The 13188-nt window shown below is 41.9% G+C and overlaps 1 protein-coding gene across 1 annotated transcript in view; it reads left to right on the top strand.

The window, feature by feature from the left end:
• The window catches only part of BCL2 (BCL2 apoptosis regulator), a 121737-nt gene that overhangs the window by 69552 nt on the left and 38997 nt on the right, over positions 1-13188 (top strand). The window lies entirely within an intron of this gene.

The following is a 13188-nucleotide window of genomic DNA, read 5'->3' as shown; positions in this document are numbered from 1 at the left end:
GCAGCTCTTCGGCGTAACTGGCACACGGTAGGCCTGGCAGTTCCTCAGGGTAATGGGCAAGTGGTAGGTTTGGTAGCATCTCTGGGCTTGGGCTAGTATCAGGCATTGGCTGGTCTGGCCAGTCCTCGGTTCGGCCAATAACGGCCGTGGTCTCCCCACTGGGAGCTACACCACAGGCATCTGGTCTCTCCAGTGGCTGAACTTCAAGTGGGCTCTGGGCTTTTATACTTCTTGTCCTGCACCTTGACCTCTGAGCACAGGGTTTGCTGGCTCTGCCCACTTCGGTGTCCAGAGAGGCTTGTCCCCCTTCAGGGTGGCGGGGAGCCAGACTGCCTCGCTGCATGGAGACATTGCAGATTCCTTCAGTTAAATAGACACATGGAGAAAGAACTCACATCCCACGGGAACAGGGCTGGGACACTGAGGCCCAGTGGGGTGAGTAAAGTGATTGAATTCCAGACTTCAGTCTGAGAATCCTTCGTTTTGGGGAGCTGAAGACCCTTAAAAATATACAAACATAGTTTTTTGTGGTTTAATGTGTACAACAGTCTGAACTCAGTAGTTCTGTGGTTTACTGAGAACTATGCTTTTCTAAGAAAATGGTCTCTTCCTGGTGCATATCTAAGCCAAGGCCTTTTCTGTGTAGGATACAGTTCAAAATAACTATTTGGTAGTAATAGGGCTAAACATTTGCCCAATTCACACGACAGGTGACTTCAACAGAAATCATATTGACTAAAGCAGTATTAAGCATATGACACCAGCATTACAGTTGGACATTTGCCAAGAAAAACCTAAAGGTGGCTGAAACTGCCTGCAAGGACAAGGGATTAGCCTGTACTTCTAGGTCTGTAAATAAGGTTCTCAGACTCACTTTTCATTTGAGAACATGAACACAGTCTGTTTATGGTAAAAGAAAATAAATATCCCCCTGCCTGCATAGAGTCAGCGCAAATCTATATACCTGCTATTCACATGCTCTGCTTCAAACATGTGGGTTGTTTGGAGTTCTGTGCGGATCAGGAGTGCAGCTTCTCTTCCAAGCAGTGAAAGAGCACCAGGATTTTAATTCCAGCACCATTTGCATGCTGTTTTTTAATAATAAAACATACCCTAAGATAAACTGACTGATCAAAACTACAGAATAAACTAAACTTTAAAAAACTTTCCTCTCAAAAAATTTCCTTTTACTCATGTTCAAAATGTAAAATTTTCTTAAGAAGCACGGTGACACATTTTCTTTTAAACTGCAAACCAGTGGATCTTGTAATTAAATAGATTTTTGGTAAGTCTAGACTAGACTAAGGAAATAAAGGGTGTTTACGCTATGATGTCGTATGATTTAAGAGAAACAAGTCTGGGTTGCCAGAATATTTTGGTTTGTGTTAGCAGAGTAGCTGAAGAGTTTATAGCATAGTCTGTTATGATCGCATCAGCAATGCAGAAATACATATGACTGCCAAACCTAAATAATATCATTTGGTATCTTTAATGCTGAGCGGGGAAAATCATATGCTGACAATCCATTGTATGCATTTAGTAAAGGTCTAAAACTTGCTTCACAATTGAGTTGATCTAGTTTTAAGCTGCTACAATTCCACTGAAATCCATCCATACAAGGGATTGTCAATATATGATTCTTTTTATACATTTTGTTATTTACAGTTTTTATAGTGAAGTGCTTGCTTGTTTTGAAATCAGTGGAGTTATGCTGATTTAAAACTGGAATAACCTTCCAGGCTTGCTTTTCCACACTGTCATATCAGAGCTCAGACAGGATTGGGTGAGTTGGAGTGAGCTGGTTGTGCTTCACTGATGCAGAGCTGCACGGGGTAGCCTTAACTTCTGCCACTGGCATAAAGTTTGCCAGTGTTCCAATGCCCGTGGAGTATCCAGCATGCTAAAGCTGTGCTCCACCATGCCCTTCTAGGTTGAGAAAGTTTTCCATTTGTTATCTCCAGCCACCTTTAAGCAGTGCTGTGAAGTGCTGGATGCCCTTGGTTCACACTGGGTGAAATTCAACCCTGTGTGGAGACCCAATACAAAACCTATGTACCACTTAAGGTCCACATAATTCATATTGTAAAAGCAGCAAAGAATCCTGTGGCACCTTATAGACTTATAGTCACATGTGATGCATGTGACATGCATCTGACGAAGTGGGTATTCACCCACGAAAGCTCATACTTCAAAAAGTCTTTTAGTCTATAAGGTGCCACAGGATTCTTTGCTGCTTTTACAGATCCAGACTAACATGGCTACCCCTCTGATAATTCATATTGTGAGGACTTAAGAAGGGTTTAAGTGGTGCATAGACCTGGGTTGGCCTCTTGGGCTGGGATGAATTACAACATTAGGGCCAAGTATCAGAGGGGTAGCCGTGTTAGTCTGGATCTGTAAAAGCAGCAAAGAGTCCTGTGGCACTTTATAGACTAACAGACATTTTGGAGCATGAGCTTTCGTGGGTGAATACATGCATCCGACGAAGTGGGTATTCACCCATGAAAGCTCATGCTCCAATACGTCTGTTAGTCTATAAGGTGCCACAGGACTCTTTGCAACATTAGGGCCCAAACCAGTAGTCCAGCCTGCTCAGTTAAAGAGTTGTGGGTCCAGTCCTGCTTCCACTGACTCCAGTGGTGCAAGATCAGACCTACTGTGAACATACTCAGTGCTTTCCTGCTAGGATAACAACATTCCTTTGCTTTCTCATCTTTTCACCACTATCTGTTTATAAAATTGTGAATTTCATAGTGAAAACATGCAGTTAGGTTCTAGTGTGTCCAACCCCATAGAAACACCTGAGAGAGACCTGGGTTCTATTCCCAGCTCTGCTACTGGCCTGCTGGGTGTCCTGGGGTAAGTCACTTCCCTTTTCTATCCCTCAGTTCCCCCATCTATAAATCATGGATAATGATACTGGCCTCCTTTTTAAAGCACTTTGAGAGCTCCAGATAAAAAAAGCACAACATAAGAGCTAGGTATTCTTATTCTTATTATTTGAGAGGAAGATTAGACAGGCAACCCAAATAAAACATATGTGCATGCTGGGATGAGTACATGATGGCAGTTGGAGTTATTCACCAATGTTGGGGGTGCTCTTCGCACTGTTAAATACATGATTTCAGTTCAAAAGGTGGTTTTGACACCTGATCGGCAGGAAAATAAATTATATATAAAAAAACCCAGAAACCCCAACAGCGCCATGGGGAACTCTGCCTATTTTTGATATATGTAAGAGAAGAGGCTGCTCCTCCCTGAGAGATTGCTGCTTTACAAATGTGATGGTGGAATAGGTTGCTCCACATAATCTGCATATCCAAATGGGAAGGGGGTCACCAGGGACGGCTCCAGGCACCAGCATGCCAAGCATGTGCTTGGGGCAGCAAGCCGCGGGGGGTGCTTTGCCGGTCGCCGTGAGGGCGGCAGGCAGGCTGCCTTCGGCGGCATGTCTGCAGAGGGTCCGCTGGTCCTGTGGCTTCGGCGGACCTCCCACAGGCTGCCGCCAAAGGCAGCCTGCCTGCCATGCTTGGGGCGGCAAAATGCCTAAAGCTGCCCCTGGGGGTCAGGCACCAGCAGCCTTCCCCCAGGGGTCTTAATTGCAGCAGAGCTTGTTATTTCATACCCAGGAAAAATCTTTCCATTATAAATAAGATTCCACTGTAAAAAGAGTGCAAAATAGCCCATCTGCTTAACCATGGGAACTTGTCTTCACTTTACCTCCTGCCGTTGCATTGTGGACTGGCAGCTACATTAGGATTTCTGGGAATTGCCATTTTCACTTCTGATGGGAAATAGCTACTGGTATTGTAAGTCTGGCTCCTCTTCCCTCCGCACTGCAAGCAGCTGTAGCAAAGTCCGGGGAATTCCTCCTTACTCTTCACCACACAAGGTAGCGGCAGCTTCCATATGGTAATCTCCTGGGAGTGTGCCCAATGTTTAACACCTTGGTGCTGGATATCCCCAAAGGAATTAGCACAGTGGAACCAAACTGGAGTGAAGATAATATTTATAGTCCCTTGAATACACTGAAGCACCTTGGGACTTTCATTCCACCACCCTAAGAGCAGAGTTTCACCTTTACTGAATGCACTGCAAGCAGGTTCCATGGTGTGTTGCTAACCTATGAAAACATTATATTGAAAATTCAGAGATATCTATAGATCTCTCTGATCTATTTGGTTTCCCGTCTCTCTCTAAGAAAAGTACGTAATAGCTAAAAGTTAGGGATTCCAGTGAAACTGTGAGTTCTATTGTACTATATTTGTTCAGTGAGGTTGTAGAGCCCTAACTCTAAGAATACCGGTAGTGGTATATATCTACATTCTAAGAATTCAGGGAGGTGAGGTTTGTATAGAATTAAATCATCCTGTCACATCTAAGAGGCTTCCTGCAGCAAAAGGAAAATGTCTGATACAGAAATAATTGCACGTGTTTCACCAACGACATCATTTCTAAACTGTAGCTTGATAGCACAGCTGGGCAGTTAGTGTAGGGAGCTTAGATCCTTCTGTCATTGCTCATAGATAGGGCCCTAATAAATTCACAGCCATGACAAATGTGTCACAGACAGTGAAATCTGGTCTCCCCCCATGATATCTGGTGTTTTGTGTACTTTTACCCTATACTATATAGGCCGGAGAGTGATGGCTGCTAGCCGGGCACCCAGCTCTGAAGGCAGTGCCCCACCAGCAGTAGCGCAGAAGTAAGGGTGACATAACATACCACCCTTAACTTCTGTGCCGCTGCTGCTGGCGGTGTTGCCTTCAGAGTGGGGCTCTCGGCCAGCAGCAATACCATGACCCCCCTACAATAGTCTTGCGGACCCTCTGCCCACAGTCTCTTTGGGGTTGAAACCCTTACAGTTACAATACTGTGAAATTTCAGATTTAAATATCTGAAATTGTGAAATTTTATGATTTTTAAAGGCCCAGGACTTTGAAATTGACCAAAATGAGGTCCTACTTATAGAATCAGCTCTCTATTATAGAAAATAATACATGCCATTCAGCATACCTCTAAAAGAGATAGCAGGGAGGAGAGCACAGACAAGAAAATTAAGATTTCAGATCCATATTTAGTGTTACTTTTACAGTAATCAGAGTGGGCTAGGTGATTTACAGTGGGATATGGTCCCTGCCCCAAAGAGTTTATAATCTGGTTTGAGATATGATGTGAAAAGTTGGCAGTTTTACTCCCATCCAACATGAATTCATTTTCTACAAATAGTTCCCTTTCCCTGCTTCTTGACTGCATTGTCTGCATGCTCTGCATTATATGTTTATGTGCATTTTAAAAGGAGCAATTCATGCACACAGAACTTCTTACACACATACGTAAGAACAGATTCAGTATCTTTTAACTGGTCTGTAATTAAACTGGACTTCATTTTAGTGTAGCACCCACTTGGAGAGAAGAGGCAGAGGGAAGGAAGTATGTAGAGAAACAAAGAGGATGTGTTCTCTGCTGTAATGTTTTGAAAATATTACATAAGAAGCTAGGATGGCTCAGGTAATAAGATGTAGAACCTCTCAAATCTAAGTCACTGGTTTGTGTCGAGCCCAGTTTTAGTGATCTAAACTGATTACAATCTGAGTGAGTGATTCTTGTGAACTGAATTGATGGCCTTAGGCAAGTTGGCTTTCCATATCACAGAGACCTGCACAGCATATTTGGTGATTGTCTTAACACAGAGGCTAAGGACCAAATGGGCATGAAGACTGACCTGCCCCGTCGCTCCTTATAAATAGTCCCTCTGTGTAAGGGTTGAGACTCATTGGCAGGGTATTGGGGGGGAAGCTGGGACTGTCGGTGCTTGATCTGATTGGTGAATAAAATACTTAAGTCTCCAGGACTGTTAATCCAGCCCCTGCATGAGAAGTAAATAAACTCCATCTGTATAAGTATTGAATATTGTTGCCAGTATTTTCCATACATGTATTTTCCCTTTGTGAATATAACGCTAATCTAGGGACCTAGATAGACAGCCCTGGGCACTGATGTCTTGTTGTACTAAAAACAGTTACAGCAAGGCAGGCCATCGAACACTGTTCACCCACTATGTCTGATTGGCTGACATGGCCTCTTCTGAAACTCCTAGAGCAGGGTACCAGCTAGGAACTGGATTGAACCTGCCTAGCTCATTTCACACAGGACAGTCATCAGATGGTTAAAAGCATGACCATGGCCATATTTGAACAGATGATCTTTATGTCAAAGACTCTATAACGCAGTTCACCCTTTCTGCTACTTCTGCCTCTCACCTGTGCCCTGCTCCTCAGAGGGAGGAGTCTAACCTCACAACTGCTTTGAGAGTTATTGTGTTCTGACTCTTTAGGTATGTCTACACTGCAGTTAGACGCCCATGCCAGCTGTCTCAGGCTTACGGGCCTCGGGCTTACAATTTAACTGCAGTGTAGACATTTGGGCTCAGGCTGCAGCCTGGCATCTAGAACCCTGTGAAGTGGGAGGGTCCCCTTAGTCTGAGCCCAGCAAGCCCAAGTCGTAGGTGTCTAACTGTAGTGTAGACATACCAATAGTTGTCTACGTAACAAGTCTCAGTCATGTGTTAGGGGTTGTTATAAAAGTGGATGGGTAGGGTTCTGTGGCCTGCTTTGTGCAGGAGGTCAGACTAGATGATCATATTGGTCCCTTCTGACCTACGAGTCTATGAGTCTGGTGACGAGGGTGCTCCTTGAGTGCACTCCTATGCACTCACTCAAGGCCAGATCACCATATAGCCTTGCTGGTGTGTACTCTGGTGGAACTACAAGGTCGTTTACGGTATGATATTAAACTCTGTGGGCTGTGTCTGGCTCTGTGAAGCGCAGCATTTATCAATGTAGATCTTGGAAAATTCCCTGTTATGTTTCCATGTACATTTACAATAGCTAACTTCAACACTAGATGTTATTTCTTTTTTAAAGGATAGGATCAAGGCTTAAAGGTGTAATTATATTAATCCACGTTTCTGATATAAGTGCCACTTTTAAACCTGTCACTTGCTTGTTTGGATTGTAGTTTTATGGAGCAAAGTCAGTTATTCAGGTTGTGGCCCATTGGGAACTAGAATTGCAATTTCAGTTCTCCTGAGACAGACCTATTTCACGTCAGCAAGGCTCTGCTTAGAAGTAGTAGCATGTTTAAGCGAAACTAAAAGAATGGTATATGTTTTATATATTGTGTTATTTACAAAAAGAATGTGCTTCCTTGAAGTCAAAGTTGCAGTCAGCAGAAGGTGGGAGATTCAGTTAATTTATACAATAAGTAGTAATATTATACAAAAAGGCACATTCAGCTCAGGAGGAACTGACACTGTGGTAAGCAAAAGCGAGATGATCCAATAGTTTTTTTTTCTAATGAGAGGCTAGAGGGGAGTTTCCAGGTCACAGACAAGACCAGTCACAGGGAAACTCTCACTGCAATTAGACACCAGCAAAACCTTATTATCAAAAATAGGCCAGGAATCTATGGGGAACTCTTTAAGTTTGAAAGACCTAAGCAAAGTTTTTAGTATTGGGGAAAGCATATACTGGTAGAAAACAATGGTTAAATGTATTCTTCCTATTGACTCCAGATGGAACAGAACCAGCCCCTTTGCGCTTTGACTAGGATAGCCTCTTCTATTTATGCTTCTCTGCTAAGCACATCTTTCCTTTCCAAGCTACCCAAAGCAGTTACCCCTCTTGTCCCATAACAAATTCAGGTTCCACCTATGTTTAATTAGATATTGGATAACCTGGATTATTGTAGTAAGCACATCTAGGCCAATGGTCTAGGAAAGCTAATCAATCTTTAAGTCAAAGTTCATGTCGTTCCAATTTTAAACCAAGTGATGGAACGATACCTGTGGAGCATGAAAATTAACATATCCAGAGCATTTTAATAAATAGTTTAAAAAAACTATTCATATCCATTGGTTCATAACATATGTTTGTGATTATAAGGAAAAAAAGATCCGAGTTCTGAGAAACATGTTTAAAAGATTAATTCTGCATCAAGTTTTCGCCTTATTTATATTTTTTATTTTAGTTCTGCCATGTTTGTCATTTATCACACATGTTTAAGGACCAAGAGCATGTATTTTGTCTATACCAAGCTTTAGGCATGCAAGATATTTAATATTTGTAAAAGCATATGATAAATTGAATTTTTAAAGCCCTTATAGCTTTATGACTACTTTCACGGTATGGAAATGAGATGAAGACAAAACGTTTTTAATGATTTGGGCCTATTCTGCACATATCTTTATATTAACAACTCCAATTTAAATTATAGCAGGTTCTTCAGATAAGATTTATTTGCATAAGGAGGAAAAACAAAAAAGAGTAAAGCAACAGTGAGAACAGAGCTCTGTGACTGACAACACATAAATAGGGTGATCTTTATACTTCTAATGTCAGAGCTAGTTTTATGTCTGGCCAGCATTTGAATGCAGTGAAGTTCTGTAGTTTCCTCTGTGTAATACAATATGGGCATGTGTATATACTATATACACCACCAAAGGATTTCTAATGGGTTATGGTTTTTATCACATTTATCTTTACTTATATGATTTGAGACTGAATGCCACAAAGGGCCAGAACTTCTCAATGTAGTAAGCCTAGAAGTCTCTGGTGTGGGACCCTATTCTTAAGAGTACAGAGAAGGGATTTAGGCTAGGTGCAAGGAAGCTGCCAACTCAAAAGACCTCCATGCTCTAGGAATCTATCCTGGTACCAGCATGAGGTTATTAATGAACAGTAGCAGGCCCAGAAGAGCCCACGCAATCTTCACAGCTGCCAAACTTTCACCTCAGTTACAAAACCCCCTTCACTTCCCTAGCTCTCAACTGCCAAAACGTATGAGTTTCCCTGCCCCCTGAAAATTAACCCAGCTTCTTCCTCCCACAGTGTCTGCCGAACACTGCCTACTCACAGAAACCCCACTCTTGTCTCTGGTTGCCAAAACTCTCCCTAGCTCATATTTTCCTTGGTGACAGCAGCCCCAATCCCAATTGTGGAAAGTCTGATAATAACTAGTACCCAAGTGCTTCCTTCACAAACACTTATCCTAGTAAGTGCTCTAGCTAGTAGACTATTGGGTAAAAGGGCACCTCATCTTCCTCCTCCAGCTGTGTTTTGTGTGGGGCCTGATCTGGTAAACATGCTTTAAGGCAGCCTCTGAGCACATCTTTCCAATCAGGTCCCACAGGTGACGTAGGTGAGAAACACCTATTTTGTGAATCCTGCTGGGGGTTAGGCATGAGATAGGTGCTGAACTGCTCAGAGATGTCAGGACTGAGACAGCTGTGTGTGCCCAGTGGCAAAAATTCAGGTGCCGTGGGTACTCTGCCTGTGGAAACCCAGATGCCTAGGGAATTGAGAAAAAGTTTTTTGAGAATCTATAATTTAGATTTAAATGCCCATGTCCCCCTTGTGAATGCCACCTCCAGTGGCTAAACCCTCCTTTCCCTACAGAATACTGTGTGAGTAAGTCTGTTTGAGTACGTCACACAGAACCGTGTAAAAACAAAGCAAGCTCTATCTGAATGTGCTGTATTGTTAATATCTGTTTCATTCACACCTTCAGGTGTGTGTGCATATTTCTTAGCTCCCTCCTCAAATTAGGTCCTCAGCAGTACTTGTGAAACCCCATTGTGTTCAAATTAGTCCTGCACAGATACCTGTCCAACTCCATTGCCATCAAATTCTGCCTTCAGTAAAACCTGTGCAACTCCTGCATTGACTTCAGTGGGTTTGCACAAGTATGAGTAATTGGAACTTGGTTAACAGTTGTGGTTGTGAGACAGAAAATGGAATAGAATTTTCTGCATTGCTATGCTTGCTTTGCAGTGCTGATAGGATGAAGAAACTGTTAATATTGATTTTAGTTACTAAATTCAATAGCTCTGACTTGGAAAATGCAAGGGTCCAGATCCTCAACGGATGTAAACTGGCATAGCTCCAATGATAATCAATGGAGTTAAACCAGTTTACGCCAGCTGAGAATCTGGCCTGAATAGCAGATATCGAAAAAAATTGTGCTTGCCTTACAGTCAGTTTTGGAGCAGAACTGCATGCTACAGGCTGGAGGAAAGAGGGTATGGGCTGACCTATAAAATACCCTGTAATCATGATAGTCAGCAGTTCAACACTGCTGATGGTTTTGAAATGCATAGGGCCCTGGAAGCCAAAATAATAATACAGCTTTGCTGCCAAAGAAGTAAAAGATTGTTTTGCAACAGTTTTCACCTGTAACAATCAAAAGTTTAAACAAACAAACAACAAAAATCTAAAAAAAAATCCTAGACTGAAATCCTGCGCTGATCCAAAGCTGAAATGCACTCAGTGTGAAACTGTGGAAAAATGCAGCTGTATGTTTTGAGACTCCATGGTGGGGCTTTGAACAGTCAGATGAGTGTTGGGAAAAAAAATCTCAGTAGTTTAAAAATAACAGATCTACTGCACGGCAGCCATAAAAGGAAATTTTAGAGAAAGAAATAGAAAATCATGCCAGAGTAGCACATTAGGAACAGCAGTTGTTACACCATATACAAATAGCAGAAAGTGCATGGTCAAATGAAATATATGATGACTTTACTCTTTTACTTTTTTTAATGTTGCAAATATATTCATAATAGTATTCTCCAAATCTTGTCATTATTATAAGCCATTGCCAAATCTTGTTGCTGTTTCTCATCTCTCCAACCAAATCTACAACATGGGTCAAGGTTTTAGCAATTCTAAATGAAATAAACCCAAGAGATTCCCTTCCATCTAAGTATCAGAGGGGTAGCCATGTTAGTCTGGATCTGTAAAAAGCAACAAAGAGTCCTGTGGCACCTTACAGACTAACAGATGTATTGGAGCATAAGCTTTCATGGGTGAATCCCCACTTCGTGTGCATCTGACAAAGTGGGTATTCACCCACGAAAGCTCATGCTCCAATATGTCTGTTAGTCTATAAGGTGCCACAGGACTCTTTGTTCCTTCCTTCTAAACAATTGCATTCTTCATAAGGGCATCTGTGATAGGAAGAGCTTGAATGGTGAACATTTAACAGTCAGTGTTCTCCTCTTCTTTTGTTCAGTCTTCATATCTTTTGTATATATTAAGCTACTTAATTTATTTTAGTAGAACAGGAGTACTTGTGGCACCTTAGAGACTAACACATTTATTTGAGCATAAGCTTTTGTGGGCTACAGCCCACTTCATTGGATGCATAGAATGAAACACATACTGAGGAGATATACACATACAGAGAACATGAAAAGGTGGGAGTTAGGGTTATGGAGTTAGCCACGTGGTGTCACCGCTCACCCAACTCCGGCCACACAGAGCTGCCCCGAGTGGACATCATGGACATCACAACTTTTCTGGCAAAACTGGGCATCTGTCCCATTTTGTCTTGCCCAGCGTTCCCTTGCATCCCCCTAGAACAAGAGCAAATTGGACAAATGCCCAGTTTTCCCAAAAAAGTCATGACCCCTGGGACAGAGGACTGTCCTGGCCAAAACAGAATGTATGGTCACCCTACATATACTACTGCAGCTCTAGGCTGCATAGATCTGATCATCCACACTGCCTTACAGCTTGGGGAGTCATTCTTTTTATTTTTATTATTAAAAAGGCAGTGTATATTCTTTTAAAGGATAGGGAATCATGAGTCTAGCGTAACTATATAAAGGGCAGCCTTCACAGGCTATGTATGACTTTAGTGACAGCTCTTAACAAGAGAGGCTGAGTGAGGTATATGCATGGTAGAACAGCTGTTTCTAGGAGCCCTGGCAAGTAAGAGTGGCTGGGTAATTTGAGAAACATTTTGTTTTTTCTATATGTGCAAGGATTTTTTTTGAATTGCTCGACTTTCTTCAAGTTGACCTTTAAAGTGATCTCCCTTGCCCCAGAGGTGAAACTTACCTGCATGACTACAACTGGGACAGTCTCTGGAAAGTTTTGCCCAAGCCAATGGTGGGGAGCCCTTCAAAGCAAGTTTACAGATATCTATTCAAACTGCATGTTCAGATTCTCAGATACATCCCTCAAAGGATTTCCCCTCACTCTGGCTTTGAGAATCTCTATTAGTCTCTGTCATTGTAGAGCACAGGACCACTGCAGAGTTACTATAGGCCAGAGGTCGGCAATCTTTCAGAAGTGGTGTGCTGAGTCTTCATTTATTCACTCTAATTTAAGGTGTCGTGTGCCAGTAACACATTTTAACATTTTTAGAAGGTCTCTTTCTATAAGTCTATAATATATAACTAAACTATTGTTGTATGTAAAGAAAATAAGGTTTTTAACATGTTTAAGAAGCTTCATTTAAAATTAAATTAAAATGCAGAGACCCCCCGGACCAGTGGACAGGACCCAGGCAGTGTGAGTGCCACTGAAATCAGCTCGCGTACAGCCTTCGGCACTCGTGCCATAGGTTGCCTACCCCTGCTATAGGCAATCTGCCACATTGGTTTATTTTTGCCTGGAGAAGGCCCTTTCTTTCCCAAATTTGAGCAGAACTTTAATTTTGGCCAATCAGCCAGCCATTGCCAGATGAGCAGAGAATTGTTTCATTTTTATATCTACAGGAGAAAAAGCTCAATTATTTTGAGGGGAATCCTTTATGGCAATGCTTAAATGAAAGATTTTGATCATCCCGTGCAGTAGCTCACAGCAAACGAAGCATTTTCACAAAATGTAATTGCCCAGATCCTCAGTTGATGTAAATTGGCATAGCCCTAGTGAGGTCACTGAAGCGGTGCTGATTTACACCAGTAGAGGGTTTGGCCCATTATTAAATTTTAAATACATGCAAGAGTTATCACAGTGCAGATTAATAATTTCCGCCCTGTGTAATAATCATTGCTTTACACTGTGACAAACAGTTGTTTACAGAGATTCATGTTGCTCAGAAAGATCTTTTAAAGCTTTTCTTTATGAGCATTTATTTTGCTATAAATGAAAATTAAAATGGAATTTTGGTGCTGCTGCTGGTGCTTTTGTCTGATGTGTTATATCACTCATTTTGGACACAGAATGTGATATCTCAGGAAAATAACTTCCATTTAGTCCGTGCCAATCTGTCACATTCAGTGATTTTTTTCCCCCTTCTCAATGTTGAGATAAAAAACATTTCCTAACCTCTGTCTTATATATGCAAGGCACATCAGCCAAAAGCCTTTTTCCAAAAGGATTAGAGAGGTACTTGTATCAT

Source organism: Chelonoidis abingdonii, chromosome 2 (genome assembly GCF_003597395.2).
Source record: "Chelonoidis abingdonii isolate Lonesome George chromosome 2, CheloAbing_2.0, whole genome shotgun sequence".
Taxonomy (NCBI): Eukaryota; Metazoa; Chordata; order Testudines; family Testudinidae; genus Chelonoidis; species Chelonoidis abingdonii.
Note: the sequence above shows the minus strand (reverse complement) of the source record. Positions and strands in the feature narration are given on the sequence as shown.